Below are 20,919 nucleotides of genomic sequence, written 5' to 3' on the forward strand. Positions count from 1 at the left end.
AAAGAGTTCATGGAGGTCCCCAGAAGGGAAAAAGGACCTCAACTCAGCCTTGGCACGTTCTTGACTTACACCACAGAAAGGAGTTTCAGGATATATCAAAAGACACACAAGTAGAGACTTATTTAGGAAAGCAAGGTGATTTATTCAGGGAAGCAAAGAAAAGAGAATGATACACACTCAAAGGGAGGACTACAGGCACTTGAAAGTGAGACAAGCTCTGGGGAGGTCTCAGGCTTCTTCATTTTAAGGAAACCTTGTAAGCGGGAAACATGAGTAGCGTATGGGGGTTATGAGAAACAGAAAGTCCAGTGGTCCATTTTCAGAATATAGTATTTAGACTTAAATGTAAAATTGGATTATAAGAAAGGCAACATGTCTAAATTCCTGGATCCTGTGTCCAGAAATAGCCAACATGTATTGGGTCATAGCTATTTTGAGTTCTCCAAACTATATCCAATCAAAGCCATGTTACTATAGCCCTTCCCTTTGCCCGCTTCAATTTAAAAATTAGCCAATCGCATAGATTGTAGGGCTAACCTCCTCCTATCAGAGGAAGGGGCAGTGCTGCGTTAGGGATAAAAGCAGGTGGAGGGCTGGGGAGATAGCTCAGTTGGTAGAGTGCTTGCCCTGGTTTCAATCCCCAGCACGGGGTGGGGTGGGGGGGTGGCTGCCCACGTAAGCGCGCTGGCTTGCCAGACTTTATGCCCTGGCGTATCCTTCTGCAGAAGTAAAGTTTGCCTTGCTGAGCTACATGAGCACGTTTGATTCCTTGTGGCACCCCAGTATTTCTAAAAGAGTGGTATCGGCTTAAAGAGCTTGCTTCTTTGATCATGGAATAAGAGCAAGCCATGGAAATTTGGTTTTTCTCAGAATCGTAAGGTTTACCTTATCTAGTTAATATATAGTGCTTGGACTGTACCCGTGTCATGGGTCTTTAACAATCTCTCTCTACTTATTTCTTTTTAGACCATTTATTTATTTATTTTTATGTGGTGCTGAGGATCGGACCATATAGTGGTAGAGCGAGCGCTCTACCACTGAGCAACAACCTCTGCCCTCTTTAGTCTTTTAATTAGTCTAAAAATATCTTATGTAAGTTAACAAAGCATAGAGGCACTAATTGATTGGGTACTCTAAGATTTATTGGACTTTTTAGGAATTCAGGCCTGTAGGAAAACAAAACTTTGTGGGTATAGGTGAGGACTTTCATGGAGTTTTTAGATTTAAAGCGACAGTCCCCCTCTTTCCTTCCCTATTTCTCTTCTTTCTACCTATCCTTGTTCTATCCTACCTCAGCACCAGCTGAGTGTCCTCTGTCTTAAAATTAAATTTGATTCTCATACTGTCTACCTGGAGCTGGCATCAGATCCTACAGGTTAAGGATTCAGACCTACCAGAATGTCCCCACTGAAGATGCCAATTGCAAGTTCCAGTTTGAGACCTGCCCTTCTAACCTAATGGCTATAAATTTGGGGTTCTCGTGATACCCTCCTTGACTTTAATAATTTGCTAGGACAGCTCACAGAACTTAGGGGACACTTTTCTTGTGTTTATTTATTTCAAAGGATACGGAAGAATAGCCAGATGAAGAGATAGGTATGTTAGGGCATGAAGATTCCATGACCTCTCCAGGCACACACCCTCCAGGCACCTCAGGATCTTGGAAGCAATCAAACCCCATCTTTTTGGGTTATTATGGAGGCATTACTACATAGGCACAATTGACCATTGACCATTTGTGATCAACTCAACCTTGGTCTTCTCTCACTACCCCAGGAGCTGGGTGTGGGATAGAATAGGATTCTACCTCCAATCACGTGGTTGGTTCCCCTGGAAAACAGCTTTAATTCTGAGGCTATCTAGGAATCCCCAACCATTAATCATATCATTAGCATACAAAGAGATATTTATCATTTATAATTTTGGAGATTCCAAGAATTTTAGGAGCTGTGTCCCAGAAAAGGGGGAGACCAAATACCACATATATCTCTATCTATCTATCTATTTTTTTTTTTTTTCAATTTTCTTGCCTCAGCCTGGGATTATAGACATCCACCACTGCTCCTGGCACCCTCCATATTTTTAAGCAGTTGCTGTAATTATTTGGTCTAATTTATTAATCCACTAATTTGAGGGAAATAAGGGATATGATATCTAGTTCATTAGATGTGACTTTTCCGCTTCGTTGTACCATATGGGCAGAGAAAATAATATCTTTATTTAAGGAAATGTAACTTAGATGGCCAGCTTTGTTGCAGTTTTTTAATAGTATTGGCTTCAGTCACCAGGTATACATAGCCAAACTGAATATGAACTTATGAGTAGTCCCTCAAATTCCCCACCCTTTAGTGCCTCTCTCTGTGGGGGTGGGAGGGGTGCAGAGTAGGGGATTGAATCCAGAGTTCTGTACCACTAAGCTACATCTCCAGCCCTTTTTGATTTAATTTTATTTTTGAGACAGGGTCTCACTAAGTTGCTGAGGTTGTTCTGGAATTTATGATCCTCCAGCCTGACTTTGGGATTATAGGCAGTACACCACCATGCCCAGCCCACACCTTAACTCTTATGTGGGCTCTTTGGCTGGATCTAGGAAACAAATTAACACAAGGCAGATTAACAAGAAGAAAGCAGACAAATTTAATTTTAAACATACATGAGGATCTTGACAAAACAGTGAAACCTGAAGAAATGGTCAAAACAAGAATTTTTTTATACTTTTGTTTTTGCAAGGGGAAGGGAGGGAGGGAGGGAGAGACAGGATCCCATTAAATTTTCCAGGCTGGCCTCATTTGCAATTCTGCCTGAGCCTACCAACTAGCTGTGATTACACGTGGGCATCACTGCACCCTGTTTTTATACTTCTTAATTGTTACCTGTCAAGGCTCAGTTCTGCTGGTTGCATGAGTTAGTGGAAGGAAATCAGGTTTTATTAATAAGCTGGTTGATCAGGAAAATGACCAAATCCTCATCCTAATGGTCATTTCAAAGAATTCAGGTAAGTGAAAGGATCTTTATGAGGGAATAAAAGGAAGGGAAAAAGGGAGGGAGGGAGATACAGGACAGGAAAGATGTGTGCTGAGTTGTGCATCTGCAGAGGGTGTTTTTACTTCTGTTAGTTGGAGATTCCTGTGATTACAAATGACCTTTAGCACCTGAGGTAGTTCCATAATTCTTTAGATAAGTATATCATTTTTCATTTAAGTTAAACCTTCTTCTTGTTTTACACACACACACACACACACACACACACACACACAATTAGTTGTTGATAGACCTTTATTTTATTTATTTATACGTGGTGCTAAGAATCAAATCCAGTGCCTCACACATGCTAGGCAAGTGCTCTGCCAATGAGCTACAACCCCAGTCCCTATTCTTCTTTTAATTAGAGAACAAGATTCAGAAAGTCTGTGGTCCACACTTTGGTGTCATTTGAAGAACACCAAATGACCTAGTTCTGAAAAATTAAAGATTACTGATTAGGGACCAGTGTTTTTTCTCTTGTCCCCATGTCTTAGAATAGTTGACTCTAGTAGTTAATATTTCAACTATTTAAAGTGTTTTTTGCTGGGTATGGTAGTGCATGCCTATAATCCCAGGGACTCAGGAGGCCGAAGCAGAAGGATCCAAGTTCGAGTCAGCCTCAGCACAACCTAGAGAAACCCTGTCCAAAATAAAAAATAAAAAGGGCTTGAGATGTAGCTCAGTAGTAAAGCACCCCTGAGTTCATTTCCCAGTACTGCAAAATTAATTAATGCATTTTTCTTCTAGAAGTCACAATACTGGGCAAAAATAAAAACAATGATCTATTATGTGCATGTTCAAATAGGTAACAAATTCCACTGTTTTAGAACCCACCAAAAAAGTGTAGAAAAAAGTAAAAACAAAGAAATGTGTGAATTGTGTAGAACATAAATTATATCTCAATAAAGTTATTTTAAAAAATTTGGAAGACTTTGCAAGGGGCAATTTTGCAAAGTAAAGCTGATCTCGAATAAGGTGGCATAAACAAAATGGTGCTGTTACACACACACACAAAAACAACAAATTGTGAATGACAGGACAAAGGGATTGTTGGAGTAGTAGTAAATCCTAGGGAAATCACTAAGATATATATGGGGCAAATGAAGATAGTGGAAGATAAAGGTTACTTCAGTGAGTTTATTAATTCAGGTTCATTACAGCCCCAATTATCAGTGTCTGGTGATAATGTCTATTTTCCTGCCATTGTGTGGGGAGTATACCACTCAGAAAGAAAAATTTATGGCTTTTTGCATATAGGAAGAGACAGGTCAAATGGCTTGCTTTTTTTTTTTGGCGGCGGGTGGGGGGCAGGCCTGTCTGTGTCGCCTTGGTGGGCCTCAAGTCCTTCTCTCAAGTGATCTTTCTGTCTCAGGCTCCTGAGTAGCTGGGACTATAGGTATATACAACCATTTTCAGCATCCAATGCCCTTTCCTGCAGTTACAGTTCCTAAGGCGACTTCAGCTTGAAATAATCAATATACCAGTTTGACATATTTGGGAATGGTGTATCCTTTACTCCTTCAGTATCAAGTTTTGTCAGTATCTACTTAAGTACATGTGAAATAATAAAGGGTCAATGTAATGTACTTGCCAGTTATGGGTTGGACTTTTCCCTCTGGGAATAATTCCTAAGGCTAATAGCAAACACTGTTTTTTCTTTTGGCAAACAGAATAATTATTATTGCCAGATGAGGTCATGCATGCACATAATCCCAGAGGCTTCCGAGGCTGAGGCAGGAGAATTTCAAGTTCAAGCCCAGTCTCAGAAATTTAGCAAGATCTTAAGCAGCTTAGCAAGACCTTGTCTCAAATTTTAAAAAATTTAAAAAGGGCTGGGGATGTGGCTCAGTGGTTAGATGTTATGGGGTTCAATCCCTGGTACCAAAAATAGTAATAATAATAAATATTATTATTAGTGGTTTGAGCTTCTGTGACTGCCACTGGTATATGTGGTCATCTGGCCAATTGCTGCATGGACTGAGTTCTTTTATGTCAACCTATTTCATAGACCTAGGTAGCCTCTTCAAGAGTTCAAACTAGGGCATCAACGTGTTGATTCCAATCACCTTCAGGCATTGCATGGGGTTCCTTCAGTGAGAATTATTGAATTCTTCTGTCATTGCTAGGAACACAACCTATAATCCAGCTTCTGGGACCAACTTCTTTTTTCAGATAGGTCTCACTGTGTTGCCCATGCTGGCCCTAAAATCCTAGGCTCAAATGAAAACTGATCCTCTTGCTTTAGCCTCCCAAGTAGCTGGAGTTACAGGTGTACACTACTGTGCCTGCCTTTATCTTCTTTCATCAGAAATTGTACCATATACTGGGTACAGGGTAGCTGCTTTCCATATTGAACCATGACCTTTTTAAAAAAAATTTAAAATTTATTCTTTTTAGTTATACCTGACAGTAAACGTATTTTGACATACCATACATACATGGAGTATAACTTCCCATTTTTTTGTTGTACACGATGTGGAGTTAAATTGGTTGTATACTGAACCATGACTGGAACTATTAGTGAACCAGGACAGTTTTCTAATGTCTTTGAATGAATGGTTGAAATCAGGAGCCTACATCAACAACAGCAGTAGGCAAGGCGTGGCATAGGTAATTCTGAAGGTTCTCATTTTGCATTTCCGACTAGAAGTAGTCAAAGAGTAGATGAATATATTATCATATTATTCCTTTTAAAGTGATAGGCAGGAAAGTTGTGGTGGCTTATGCCTATTGTCCTACCAACTGAAGAAGCTGAAGCGGGAGGATCACAAGTTAAAGTCTAGCCTGGGCAACTCTGCGAGACCCTGTCTCAAGTATTTAAAAAGGGTGGAGGATAGAGCTTAGTGGTAGAGCCCCCTGGGTTCAATCTCCAGTATTTCTCACACACACACACACACACACACACACACAAATTACTTGATGGGGAAAAGATTTCCATTCTAACATTATATGTATACTAATAATACATTCAGGTAAGGGAGACTCCTATATAGTAATTTTTTTTTTTTTTTTTTTGTTTTGTTTTGTTTTTAATCATTCATTCTAGGGGGTAAGGGAATATCTCAGTGGAAGAGTATTTTCTTAGCATGTGCATAGCCCTGGTTTGATCCCCAGTACCATTCCCTGCCCCATGCAATCATACATTCTAAATTTTAACTGTATTTTAATTTGTATCACTTAAATCAATTCTATCACGGTAAAGTGTTCATTAGCAAGTCTAGCCAGTATTGTATATTGAACTACTGTATTCAATAGACCTGAAAGTCTATTGCTAAGGCTGGCTTTGAATTTGCAATCCTCTTGTCTAGCTGCCAGGATTACAGGTCTACACTACCACAGCTGGTTTATATTTAGGATTTTTAATATGGATTTCTAGTTGTCCCAGAACCACTACACAATGATTAGCTCATAGAAGGCACATGGTTCAATTGAGCAGCACCATGACTGTGGCAGCAGGATTTGACCTCATATTAGGGTTCAACAGGTTCTTTTTATGGTTGCTGGTGATGACTGTTTTTTCCCCTGGTACTGGAGATTGAATCCAGGCCCTTGTGTATATTGAGCAAGCACTGTCCCACTGAGCTACATACCCTGTCCTGGTGATGACTATGTATAGGCTATGCACCTTCTTCATGGTCCAAAAACATTTTACCTGGAAGTCAGGCACAAAATCGTTAACACTACACTTATTTTAAATGAGCTTTTCTCTCTTTGTCCTTGAGATTTTTACTACTTGACAAAGAGAGTTCTCAAGGTTATCCTATCTTAGGATTTCTGAAAAGCCCTAAAATGGAAGACTAGGGTAGGAAATGAGTCTGGTTCATAATTTTGATGTCATCATCAAAATATTGGTTGCAGGGCTGGGGATGTAGCTAAGTGTCACAGCACTTGCTGAACACACACAAGATCCTGAGTCCAATCCCCAGCACCACAAGACATAAAACAAACAAACAAAAAACATGATTGCAGATAACTGTGGTAGATGTCTTTCATTCTTTCCACCGTTGCACTGCTTCAAATGGGTTTGCCAGTGCTTCCTTCTCCAAGAGTTTGCTTGAACATATTCCCCTCTAGCTCTAGTCATTGGACCTGGGATAGACCAAGATGACCTCACTGACTTTTCTCTTTTCATAAGTTGGAGTTGGGATTTAGAAACTTCAGAAACTCTTTTGATTGCTTGAATTGGAAATTTTATGTAGCTGCTGTAAGTATACATTGCATCAATATGGGCATGTGTGGTGGTGTGTGCAGTTATCTAGGGCCCTGCTATACTGGGATATTCTTTTATGGGAATCTGAGCAGACTAATACAATCACACAGTTTTTCAAAAACAAAACATCAACCAAACCTCTTCCTCCAAAAAACCCACATCCAAACAACCAAACAAATAACACTGTGGTGGTGCATGCCCGTAATTCCAGCTACTTACCACATTAGTTTGCAAGTTCAAGACCAGCCTGGGCAACTTAGCCAGACCCTATCTCAAAACAAAATTTTAAAAAAGGGTGGGAGTGCTCTGCTCAGTGGCAGAACATTTGCCTAGCATGTATGAGGTCCTGGGTTCAATCCCAGTATAAATAAATAACAAATGACTTTTTTATTGTCAAAAGGTCATATATTTTTTATTGTATAAAAGGTCAAAAAGTCCCAGGAACTAGGCATGGTGGTGCATCCCTGTAATCCCAGTGGCTCAAGAGGCTGAGGCAGGAGGATTGCAAGTTCAAAGCCAACCTCAGAAAAAGTGAGGTGCTAAGCAACTCAATGAGACCCTGTCTCTAAATAAAATACAAAATAGGGCTGGGGATGTGACTTGGTGGTTCATTGCCCCTGAGTTCAATCTCTGGTACCAAAAAAGAAAAAAATATATATATCATAAGATGTCATGGTGCATGCCTGTAAGCCCCAGCAGCTCAGAAGACTGAGGCAGGAGAATTTCAAGTTCAAAGCTAGCCTCAGCAACTTAGCAAGACCCTGTCTCAAAATAAAAAATAAAAAAAGGGCTGGGGATGTTGTTCAGTGGTTAATGTCCCTGGATTCAATCCCCAGTACCCAGCTCCCACAAAAAAAGGAAAAAAAAGTCATAAGGAACTTTTTTACTTCCCCCAGAAATCACCAATATAATGCCAATTTAAAAAGAAATATTTTTAGTTGTAGATGAACACAATTCCTTTATTTTTATGTGGTGCTGAGGACTGAATACAGTGCCTTACACATGGCAAGCGCTCTACCACTGAGCTATAGTTCCAGCCCCTACAATGTCAATTTTTGCTTTAGAAGAAACGTTTGTAAATATGTATGCTTTTTGTATTCATAAACTTATTTGGGAATGTGTTCTCCAAACTATGACTATATATCACCAAGATTTTTAGGCCGTAAGATACAATGTAACATATTTATCCTTCCCGTTATCACTGTATATGCAGTTTATTTCCCCATTGAAAACTAGTATCTTTATAGTATTATTCTCTATTTTAAAATTATTTCAGTAGGATAAGTTCCTAATAGTGAAACTGGGTCAATTAATATAAATACTTTATAGAATTTTAAATATTGTCAAATTGACTTCCAAAAAGCTATCTGCCAATTTACATTTCTACCAGCAATGCTAACAGTACTAATACACTTCTTTTTAAAAATACTTCCCTAATGTGGTAGTTGAAAAAGAAAACCTTACTTTAATTTGCATTTTTAAATTACTGCTATTAAAAAATTTCAAATATCACTTTTTCTTTTCTTTTTGTGTGTTAACAGTTCATGTTCTATACCTACACGTGTTGAAAGTGTTAATATCTACCTTATTGATTTGTTATGAGCCCTTCATATAGTATATTAATATTTTATCTATCAGTATTTGTTCCATTTATAATTGGTGTTTCTCTTATTTACTTCTCTATATCCATTCAACAAATATTTATTCAATCTCTATGTGGTAAGAATTATCTTAAAATTACTTTACATATAGAATTGTTAGTTCTTCCATTGTTTAAAGTTTATAAAGATTGAATTTGAAGATTAAGGCAAAACCCCACACAAGATGCTATAGCACAGTGTCTGTGGGCCAGAGGTAACCCTTTCCAGCTTTCATGAGATTGTGGTAAGATGTTGGGCAGGGATGCAATCATCCAAATGCATGATTACAGTCGTAGGATCTGTGAAGGAGTACACTCGTATAGTTGGCAAGTTGGTACCATGTTTTGCTAAAAACTTTTGTTCCTCTCCAGAGTGGATTCTTTGTAGGGCTGTTTGAGTGGCAAGATGAATGGCCTTCCCCCAGAGCAAGCTATCCAAGAGAATGAGATGGAAAGCTGTTATCAGTGCCTTTATGACAGCTTCAGAAGTCACATTATCTTTGTCAAAGTAACCTTGACTCAAAAGACTAGAGTAGACTCAACCCTCAAAGCTCAAAATCACTGGAGGTTAAGCACAGGATCCCAACATCTTGATTTTCTTGCAATTTACTTTATAAAGAATTTTGTGCAGCACAAGATTCTAGTACAATCTTAATTTTGTTCAACACTTAGGCACAGCTGTGTTTTCAAACATATGTGCACATGGATGCACCCAAGCATACAAAACTTTTTGTTTAGAGTTACACAAATTAGAGAGCCTCTGCTACAGGGTCAGCTCATGAACTTCATAAAGGCACTAGATGCCACTTCAAAAATCTCTGAATTTGAATAAGGAAAGTTCAGGATTGCAGGTAAGGGTGAAGAAGCTTCCTCTTTTTTTTTTTTTTTTTTTGGTACAGGGGCACTTAACCACTGAGCCACGTCCCTACCCCTTTTTTTTTAAATTTTATTTAGAGACAGTCTCACTGAGTTGCTTAATGCCTCGGTAAGTTGCTGAGGTTGGCTTTGAATTTGCCATCCTCCTGCCTCAGCCTCTGGAGCCGCTGGAATTACAGGTGTGCCACCACACCCGGAAAGCTTATTTTGTACCAACTTGAAATAACAAATTAACTGAGGAAACACTTGGAGTTTTACCAGAAATCTTTAGTTTTCTAGGAACCCTTAATTGTGTTCAATATCTAATTTATTAGGGGAAAAAAAAAAAACAACTCTTGCAGATTATATTAATTTGCTTAAGGTGACTCAGCTTGTAGAGGAATAATTAACATAATAGCTAAAGGAGAAGCTGGGTAGGTGAAAAGATCACCAAATCAGAACAAGGAAGACAACTATAATTTTCACTTCTCCTATAGGATAGGGCAAAAAGGCACTTCTGTGAAATCTTTGGGACTTACATTTGTTGCCCAGATGGCCTCAAACTCCCAGGCTCGGGCGATTTTCCTGCCTTAGCCTCTCAAGTAGCGGGGACAACAGACATGCACCACCGTGCCCGGTATTAGTTACACTTAATTAAAGTTCATCAATTCACGGACCTAAGAAAACAATAGCATAGTCCTAAATTTTGCCAACTTTCATTCTTTAACGAGTAAACTGAGGCTAGAATGGCAAAGTAGGAAGCACCAATTAAATCTAAAAAACAAAATTTAGTTTTTGAGAGACTGGGGATTGAACCCAGGGTCGCTCTGCCACTGAACTACATCCCCACCACTTTTGAGACAGTGTCTTCCGAAGTTGCCCAGGCTGGTCCTGAATTTGCAATCCTTCCGCCTCAGTCTCACCAAGTAGCTGGGATGGCAGGCGTGCGCCACAACATCTAGCTAAAAAAACCAAATTTCTTAACCCACAAACAGCATCCTTATTCAATTCCCCTAAAACCAAAGCGACAAAGGCTTGGCTTGTTGCCTAACAAGAGCATTCCCCTCCACCTCCTAAACAGCAGGTCATGTTTGGTCACACAGCCCTTTTAATATTCCTGTTGAACTTTGGTGTTCTGGTACAAAAATGTTCGAGAGTAAAGGGGAGACAATAACTGCCACACTCGACATACTTTTGTAATCTTCAAGCTCCAATTTTCACCTGGGCTTGTTATCAATACATCACCATCTCTACAGATGTACCTGGTTTCATCTGACACCAATTTGTGCTCACTTCTACCTCTACTCGAATATTCTAAACACTGTGGTCAGAGAGGGCCACTAGCTCAGCCAAGAGAGACCTGCGAGAAGACAAACTCTACCAAAGAGCAGGAGCTACGCGAGATAATTCAACGGACGTGTGGCCTCACCCTGCTTCCTTCACAGTCCTCGGCCCCGCCCTTCCCGACCGGAACCACATCCCGGCACTTCGCGCCCCCACGCACAGCGTGACGTGAGCGCCCGAAGCCGCTCGCGCCCTCGCAGCCTCCCACCGACGCATAGGACCGGCCCGGGGCGCGCGCATGCTCGGCAGGCGGGGCTTCTGGAGTCTCGAGGCGCTGCAATCTGTTGCGCCGCGGTCCGCGGGAGCCGGCAGATCCGGGTCTCGTGGTTAAGAGTGACGTGGTCAATCGAATCCAAACAGAGGAGGGGGAGACGCAGGCGGCCAGCAGCACCAGCGGCAGCGGCGTCCGGAGCAGCCGCAGCGTTCCGGAAGCCCCAGGCGGTCTTTCTGCCGAGACTAGGTCCCGGCCCCCCACCCTCCCCGCCCCGTCGGTTGTTGTCTGGGCGGGTGAGTGTCTCCCCTCTCCCACTGCCGTTTGCCGGCCCACCTTCCCCTCACCCCGGTTTTTCCTGGGGACTCCTCAGGCTCTCGCGGACTGCGGTGGCTGCGGCACAGCGAGGTTGTTTCTCGGGTCGGTTCTTCCCCGGCCGCCAGACTGGCGGTTTCGCACCGGAGGAGCTTGCTGCTGCCGAGCGTGCGTGCCCCGGAGAGGAACGAGGCAGACAGCTTGTAGTTCGGCTTTCTCTGCAGGAAGCCCGAGTCGGGGCTGGGCGAGAAAGTGAACGGGAGCCACGGGTGGTTTTATTTTTATGGCCAGATAGTCAACACGGGTGGAGGCGTATAATGGAGTAAGAAGCAGAGTCTCGTAGCTGGAAGGGAAAATCTCAGCTACTCCGAAATCCACACTATTTCGTTTACCCGTCTTCCTCAGCCCTTTCTGGGTATGATGAAGTCACTAGGATGCGTCCTTTGTTGTGATTGAGGATACAGAAAAGCTGCCATCCTGAAAGCGACAGCTTTTTTGACCCCTGTTGGGTTGCGAATTTTAAGGATTCCCGTTTTCTGTTCGTTTAGTTAGTGGGACCGGGGCTGATGGTAAAGAGGTAGCACCCTTTATTGGAACGAATACCGTGTGGTAGACTGGTGACGGGCAGTAGCTGAGGTCCTGTGTTGCTGTTTAAAGCCAAAGTTCTCCAGAGTGGCTGTTTAAAATGTTAGGATTTCAGCCAAGATGGCATTTGTTAACTATAGAGTCGGTAGGCTATTTTCACTTGCCCCAGTTAGCAAATTCAAGGATGTGGCTTTATTAATAGAATTTTTTGGTTCTGCAAACGAGAGTAGGATGAGCTCCACACACATAATATCTACATTTGTGGAAGGGATCTTCCGATTTTTGTGTTTTGTCAAAATGTTGGCAGCTATACACACAGCAACTTGGAAAGAAGAGAACCTTCCAGGTGTTTTAGTCTTGAGACCCTCAAGAGAAGTTCTCACTATCCAGTGGAGGTAACAGAACGCTTGTGATCCCAGCTGACTGCTCACGCAGATTCCTTTAGTGTAGCCTGCTCCCAGCCTGCTTCCCTCCGTGCCAAAGATACCACAAAACCAAACCACCTTTGCGTCCTAACTCCATTCCAAAAAAAGAGCATTACCACCTCAGAGAACTCACTAATGGAGGTGTTTCTGTGGTAAACAGGAAGAAAGACCCACAAAATTGTAATCAGTTGCCCCTTATCAAATCCAGGATGAGTTCTCTTAGGAGTTTATTTCTTCCTTGAAGGGTATGCCCTTGTGGTGGAACATAGACCTCTTCATGAACCTTTCTTCCTATGATTTGGAATCCTGCTGACGTTGAGTGAAGGAAATTGCTTTTTCTAAGTTTTTCTTTTTCAGCTTTTGACCTTTCATGCCAACCTAGGACTGAATATTTTTGCTTATATGAAATGCTTTGTGATACTTGGAGACACTATCCATGAAAGCAGATAAGCAAAAAGAAAAGTTGGGTGTGGTGTTGCATGTCTGTACTGGGGAGGCTGAGGCAGGAGGATCACAAGTTTGAGGCCAGTCTCAGCAATTTAGGGAGTAGCATTGGGTATGTGGCTCGGTGGTAAGGTGCCCCTGGATTTGATTACCCCAAAAAAAAAAAAAAAAAAATCAGTAAATCAACAAAAAGTATGGTATCATTACCATATATGCTTTCCTGCAACTTTCTTTTTCACACACTTGTACTTTTTTGAGTAACAAAATTTTTGCAGGTTTAAACTTTGGATCTTTCAGGGAATATTTTCTGTGTGGGAATAACTAATTATTAAAGTGGTTTTAAAAGTTTACCCCCAGATCTCTGTGATGGTATTTTAAAATTTAAGAAATTAATCTTCATTATGTGACAAAGTAAGTCTTAGCTTAACTCTTGAGAAAGCAGGTACACAGTCCTGAGTTACAGTATGGAAATTTAAAAAGTTTGTTTATTTAGTGGTTTCACTCGGGTTAAGTTTAGTTATACTGTGCTCCAAATTCCAGTCAACTGTTCAGGAACGTCCTGGAAGATTTTACTTTACACATCATACTTAATGTGTTTATTTAACATTGAGTCTGAGATCTATGCCCGTTTAATCCAGTTTTTCACCATTGGTACCAAAATGGTGAATTGGAAGATAATGTCCTCTTCACCTTAGCTTCAAGGGATAAGTAGCATAAAGTATCCTAAATCTGCTAATAACTTATTTGGGGTGGATTTCTCATAAACTTAACTAAAACCTGTAAATGTCTATTTTCATTTTTTTCTCTTTTTTTCTTTGCCATATTGGGGATTAAACCTAGGGCTTTATGAATGCTAGGCAAGTGCTCTACTATTGATACACATCCTAAGCCCTCATTTTTATCCCTTGAGTAATTAGTTCCAGATGCTTACTACTTGTTGTGTGACTTAGTTCTTTTCCCTTAAGTTGCCTTAAATTATAGCATTCATATGTATTCACTTCTTCCCATTCTTACTGCCACATTTGCCAAACTTCACCATCTCTCACCTGCAGTAACTTTCTGGTTTCCCTCCTTCCCTTGGGCTTATATATTCCTGTTATCATAGCCTACAAGATCCTTGAAATTCAGATTGTATCACACCTCCTTGTTGAAAGTGCCCTATTCCAATTCAGAATAAAAAGTGAACTCCATATAGAGCTTGCCAGGTACTACATGTTTTGACATTGCCTTTCTTTCTTTGTATCCCTTTGTCTAGTTCAGTACTTTGGAGTCTGGCCACATGTGTGTCCTTCAGATTTCATCCTCTTTAGCACTGCTGTTCCTGGAACTTGCCAAGCTAGATCTAATTTAGGGCGTTTGCAAGTGCTGTGCCCTGTGGTTTTAGAATTCTTTGAGATCTTGCTTTGGTTGATTCCGTCATGCCATTCTGGTGGCAGTTCAGATGTTGGCTATTCAAGGAGATTACCCTGTCTCTCCATACTCTCTTATTTATAACAACATACCACTCTCTGGAATTCCCATTTAAATTGTCTGTTTCCTTTGGAGACTAGCTCTTTGAGAATGGGGCCCTTGTTTGTTCTTTTATTCCTGCTTTAGGCCAGTCCTTTTCTATGAAACAGTCTAATATTCAGCCTGTTTTTATGGAACAGTGTCTGAACGCTCTTCAATAATTTTTAAAATGTGGTTCTGGGGATTGAACCCAGTGTCTCAGGCACATCAGACAAGCACTCTACCACGGAACTACATCCCCAGCCTTTAATAATTCTTGATGTCTGGGCAGGAGAACACTCTCATCATATTTCAGACCAGTGAAATTAAGCCCCGGAGAAATGGGTCCCTAGAACCTTAATTTTCAACAGGCCCCTAAGGTGACTGTAATATACATTAAAGTTTGAGAAGGTCTCTTAATATTTTAATATTTTTTGGGAGATTGAGTCTTGCTTTATAGTAGTAATAATCTACCTTTTTTAAACACTATCAGGTAGTAAGCTCAAAATTACTCTCACATATTTTTCATTTAACTGCAGAGCAACACAGATGAGGTATTCCTTCTCCCATTTTACAAATGAAAACACAGACACAGACATAATAAGTGGTACAATCTTGGATTTGAACCTCTATCTGTAATCTTTATCATTGTACCCTGCTGCTTCTGAACTATAGCATTTGGAACTATACACAGTACTTTTTTTTTTTAAAGATAGCCCATGTTTTGTTAAAGGACAGGATATATTTTCTGCTGCATTTCCAATCCTGTCCTCAAGGATCCATGTTTTTGTTGTCATTGTTTTTGTTGTTGTTTGGTTGAGCTTGAAGTTGCCTAACTGGGATATGACCTTCAGAAATACTCTGTGCTACTGGGGAGACTGAAGTGGGAGGATCTCTTGAATTTAGGAGTTCAAGGCCAACCTGAGCAATATAGTAAGACTGTCTCAAAAAAAAAAAAAAAAAAAAAATTGTATAAGGACTCCCAGGTTGTCTGCTTTGTTGTATTGAGTTCTGAGAGTCCTCCAGGCTAAAAATAAATTTGGAGTATTTTTTCCTTCCTTGTATATTAACATTGCATTCCCCACATCAGAAACCCTTCTACTTGCTGGGCTGGCTATGATGGCCCATGCCTATAATCCCAGTGATTTAGGAGGCTGAGACAGAAGGATCTTGAGTTTGATGCCAGCCTGGCAACTTAATAAGGCCCTAAGCAACTTAGCAAGACCCTGTTTCAAAAAAAAAAAAGAAAAGAAAAAAGGGCCCCCGTGTAGTGGCACATGCCTATAATCCCAGCAACTTGGGAGGCTGAGGCGGGAGAACCAAAAGTTAGAGGCCAGTAGCAGCAACTAAGCAAGACCCTGTCTCACAGTTTTTGGGAATATGGCTCAGTGGTTAAGCACCACTGGGTTCAACCCCAGGTACCAAAAGCATAAATAAATAAAAAAGATTGGGGATGTAGCTCAGTGATAAAGTGCCTCTAGATTCAATCCCCAGTTAGCTGCCTGCACCGCCCCCTCCCCCCCAAAAAAAAAAAAAAAACTGCTCAGGAGACTGAGGCAGGAGGATTGTAAGTTCAAGGTGACCCTGGTAATTCAGTGATAGATACTTGTCTAAATATACAGTTAAATGGGTTAGATATGTAGCTCAGTAGTAGAGCATTTGTCTAGCATGTGTAAGGTCCTGGGTTCAATCCCTAGTGTTCCCTGCACCCCATGTCACTTATTCTTTTCTATCTCTTGATAAGTCATTTGTCTTCTTCATTGATTTTTACTTTTTGGACTGCTTTTGGATGATCATAAACTACAGAAATTTTTCATTGTGTAAGACCCCTTTCCAGATGAATGAAAATAATGTTAAATTTGATTGTTATGTTGATGCTGGGGTGGGGGGACTTCCACCCAGAAAAGTACTAGTTGTTTTATAATTTTCCTTTACAGTCTTTCAGACTGGCTAACTTTTTCTGTGGAGGCTCAGTTCATACATGACCTTTACCAGAACTCTAGCCTAACCCACCTTAGACTTCTATAAACAGCCAGGCTCTCTCCTATCACTGCCTGCTTGCAATATTGGAAAGTTGTAAAAGACAGTAATGTATAAAACTAACAGTGAATCTGTAAACTTAGAAGTACTTTCCATGTGTGTATTTTCTTGTCTTTTTTTGCAGATATACTCACATATTCTTATATACTTTTATTTGTTTAATACAATGAGTTTTTTAGTTTGTCCTTCAGAAATGTTCTAAATGTGATTTTTATGGTGCTAGAGATCAAATCCAGGACCTTGTGCATGGTAGGCAAGTGTTCTACCACTGGGCTATACCCCATCCTACCCTAAATGTGATTTTTTTTCTTGCAGTACTAGAGATTAAATTCAGGGGCACTCTACCACTGAGCTATATATTCCCTGCCCTTTTTATTTTTTAATTTAAGGCGGGATCTTATAGGTGGGTGCAGTTGGGATATACCTGTAATCCCAGTGACTCAGGAGGTTAAGGCAAGGAGGATCCCAAGTTCAGGGTCAACCTCAGCAATTTAGCATAGCCAGGCCCTGCTAACTTAATGAGACCCAGTCTCAAAATAGAAAGGGCTGGGAATGTTGCTCAGCGGTTAAGCACCCCTGGGTTCAATCCTCAGTTCCTTAAAATACAAAAAAAAGGTCTCACTAATTTGTCCAGGCTCTCATCAGACTTCAACCCCCCTGTTTCAGCTTTCCGAATTGTTGGGATTACAGGCATGCACCATAACACCTAGCCTAAACATGATTTTTAACTGGCTGTATATCATAGTTTGAATAAACTGACTTGAAGCTCTCAGTTAATGTTGGACGTGAATGGTTTTTTACTATTATAATACTGTGAGGAGCCATAACTTTAAACAGTTAAAGCTCTGAAGAATTATAGTAGTTTAATTTTAAGATATGCCATATTAAAGACACTTTAATGATTTGAAACAAAGGATTTTAATCATAATTTAACAACTATATATAGTGTACATGTACTTGAATACACCTAGAAAACTTATATGAAAGTAGAAGGTGCCTCTGAGGAGAGGAAAGTAACTTTTTTTCAGGGGGGAGGGGGTATTTGAACATTTTAATTTGAAATGTGTATTGCTTTAAAATAATCATCTCTTGGGCTGGGATTGTGGCTAAGTGGTGGAGTGCTTGCCCGGCACATGTGAAGCACTGGGTTCAATCCTCAGTACCACATTTAAATAGATAAGATATTTTGTCCATCTACAACTAAAAAAATAAACATCTCTTAGGAAAAGTGTGTGTTTTCTAAGCTAAAGCAATTTTTAAATGTATAATAGAGCTTATATGTACATTTAGTAACATTTAAGCTTCACTATTTTTATTTTGGAGAAAGTTTCTTTCTCGTTGCTTATTTTCATACTGAATTTTCATTTCCCTTTTTTCTTTTTTTAAATTTAGATCAAAGCACAAATGTGTCAGCTTTGTAAAAGTACAAAACAAAGCTAGTTTATGCTTGTCTGCACTTACAAGTGTTACAAGTGCAAAGATTTCAAAATTTAACACCTAATAAGGGTACTTTAATCAAGTTAGGTATGCAGTTAACATCTTCACTGGTACATACAAGAATTAGAAGTCAGTGTTTTGGCTGTTTTGTTTTGTCTTACAATATAGTTCTGTGGGTTTTTTGTTTTGTTTTGTTTTGTTTTTGGTTGTTTGTTTTGTACTGGAGATTGAATATAGGGGTGCTTTACCCCTGAACTATATCCCCAGCCCTTTTATATTTTGAGACAGGGTCTAGCTAAGTTGCTTAGGGACTCACTAAGTTGCTGAGGCTGGCCTCGAACCTTTGATACTCCTGCCTCCTGAGTCGCTGGGATTACTGTTGTATGCCTTGATGCCCAACACAAAACAGTTGTTTAAAACACAAGTTTATGATTGTCCTTTGGTGTCCAGGACCCACAGAGACACCATAGTCCAAGTCTCTGAGATACAAAATACGTGGTGCAATATATTGGTGTATATATGTGTGCACATAACCACATATCCTTTTAATCCCAGCTAGGGATTAGACCCAGGGTATTGTGCATGGCAGGCAAGCACTGTATCCTGATCTACAATGCCAAACAACCTCAGATACTTATTTTGAGATGGAGTTTTGAGGTTGTCCAGGCAGGCTTTGAACTCTTGATCCTCCTACCTCAGTCTAAGAACCTGGGATTACTGGCCTGTGCCACCACACCTAGCTCTTATATATTTTAAATACATCCCTATATTTTTTTGTGTTGCCCAGAATCAAAAGCTAGTGCCTCACTTGTGATCCTCATGCCTCAGCCTCTTGAGTAGCTGGAATCACAGGCATGTGTCACTATGCTCAGCTTATTTGTGATAAATTTTACCCCTGGAACTTGATCAGGTAAAGGGAGTCTTTGTATATATATGAATAAATTATAACCAGGAAAAGAAAAATTAGTAGTTGAGGAACTGAGCTTCAGAATGCAAGATGCCTTTCTTCCCTTTTATGTAGAAGAATGATAACTGTGGCCCCAGGGGAACACAACACTCCAGAGCAAAATAGGCCTGAGTGGTAAAAACGCCATAGATTTGAGTCGGCCCATTGCTTTTTGACCTATAAAGCACTCTTACAGATTCTCTATTTTTTAAAAAATTTTTATTTTTGTAGTTGTAGATGGACAGCATACCTTTATTTTAAGTATTTTTTTTTTTTTTTAATGCAGTGCTAAGGTTGGAACCCAGTGTCTCTCATGTGCTAGGCAAGCGCTCTGCCACTTAGCTGTAGCCCCAGCCCCCTCATTCAGTCTTTAAATAGCCCTTTAAAATGAACAGTTTTAGCTATCATTCCTGTTTTATAAGTAAAGTTACAGAGAGGTTGATTATTCATTTCTCAGTAGTGCTATTACTTGAATTTTATCCAGGATATTTTCTTTCTGCTATCCCATGATGTCTTAGCAAGTTATTCAAAGTAATTCCTAGAATGTGAATCAAATACAGTTAAGGACTTAAAAGTGTCACTGAGGAAAAAAGAGGTAATGTCTAAGACTTAATGCTATGGTCTGAATAGGTTTCCCAGAATTTGTAATTGAAACTTACAGGTGTTACATGCCTGTAATCGCAGTGACTAGGGAGGCTAAGGCAGGAGGATCACGTTTGAGGCCAGCCTCAGTAATTTAGTGAGGTCCTAAATAATTCAGCAAGACCCTGTCTCAAAAAAATAAAAAGGGCTGGGGATGTTACTCAGTGGTAGATTATCCTGGTTCAATCCCTGATATAAAAACAAAACAAAACAAAAGCCCTAGAGAGCTGTTTTGTTTCCTTTCACCTTATGAGGACACAGAAGGAAGGCCCCTCTCCCACCACCAGACAGAGTCTGCCATTGCCTTGATTTTGGACATTCCAACTTTCCAGATTGTGAGAAATAAATTTGTTTTTATAGGCTACCCAGTCTATGGTTGATCATAACCGGTAGATACAGAATAAGACCTGGTCAGGAATTTACACTGTGACTTCCTATCTAAACTATCTGAACAAGTTTTCCTCGTTATTGTACTGGGGATTGAATCCAGGGGTGCTTTAACACTGAACTACATCCCCAGCCCTTTTTTTAAGGTTTTATTCTGAGACAGGGTTTCACCAAGTTGCTCAGGGCCTTGCTCAGTTCTGAGGTTGGCATCCTAACTTTTGATTCTCCTGCCTCAGCCTCCCTTCTTGTTATAGCATGAGCCACTGTGCCTCGCTGTTTTCCTCTTCTTTTTTGGTACTGAAGATGGAACCCAGGGGTGCTTGATCACTGAGTCACATCCCCAGTCCTTTTTTTTTTTTTTAAATTTTGAGACACAGTCTTATTAAGTTGCTGAGGATGGCTTTGGATTTGCCATCCTCCTGCCTCAGCCTTCTGAGCTGCTGGGATTATAGGTGTGTGCCACATGTCTGGCTTCCCTCATTTTTAAAATGGATAATTTTCCTGTTTTGATGTTCTCTCAAGGGTTTTTGTTTATATGTGGAAGTAACTAGTAAAGCTACATTTTTTTAACTTGTTGAGATATCATTTTTTCCTCATTCTACATTTTTTTATTCCTGCATTTTATTTGTACATAATGATACATATTCATACATTCACACAATATAACAATTTGGCCAATATCACTCCCTAGCTAATAAAGCTACATTCTAATAAGCACTGTTAAGGTGGGCTGGGGTTGTAGCTCAGTGGTGGAGCACTTGCCTGGCACATGTGAGAAGGCACCGCATAAAAATAAATAAATAAAGGTATTTTGTTCATATACAACTAAAAACAATTTAAAACTATTAAGGCATAACTATATTGGTTCAGCCCAGTCTGATAAAAAATAAAGTAACTGATCATGGTGGCACATGCCTATAATTCTAG

The 20,919-nt window shown here is 40.2% G+C and overlaps 1 protein-coding gene across 1 annotated transcript in view; it reads left to right on the plus strand.

The window, feature by feature from the left end:
- The first annotated feature begins 11,301 nt into the window (after nt 1-11,301).
- The window catches only part of SMIM14 (small integral membrane protein 14), an 88,988-nt gene continuing 79,370 nt past the window's right edge, over nt 11,302-20,919 (plus strand). The window contains exon 1 of the mRNA XM_079152888.1: nt 11,302-11,579. The gene's annotated coding sequence lies outside the window, so the exon portion shown is untranslated. The remainder of the gene's footprint in view (nt 11,580-20,919) is intronic.

Source organism: Sciurus vulgaris (genome assembly GCF_902686455.1).
Source record: "Sciurus vulgaris genome assembly, chromosome: 9".
In the NCBI taxonomy this organism is placed as follows: domain Eukaryota; kingdom Metazoa; phylum Chordata; class Mammalia; order Rodentia; family Sciuridae; genus Sciurus; species Sciurus vulgaris.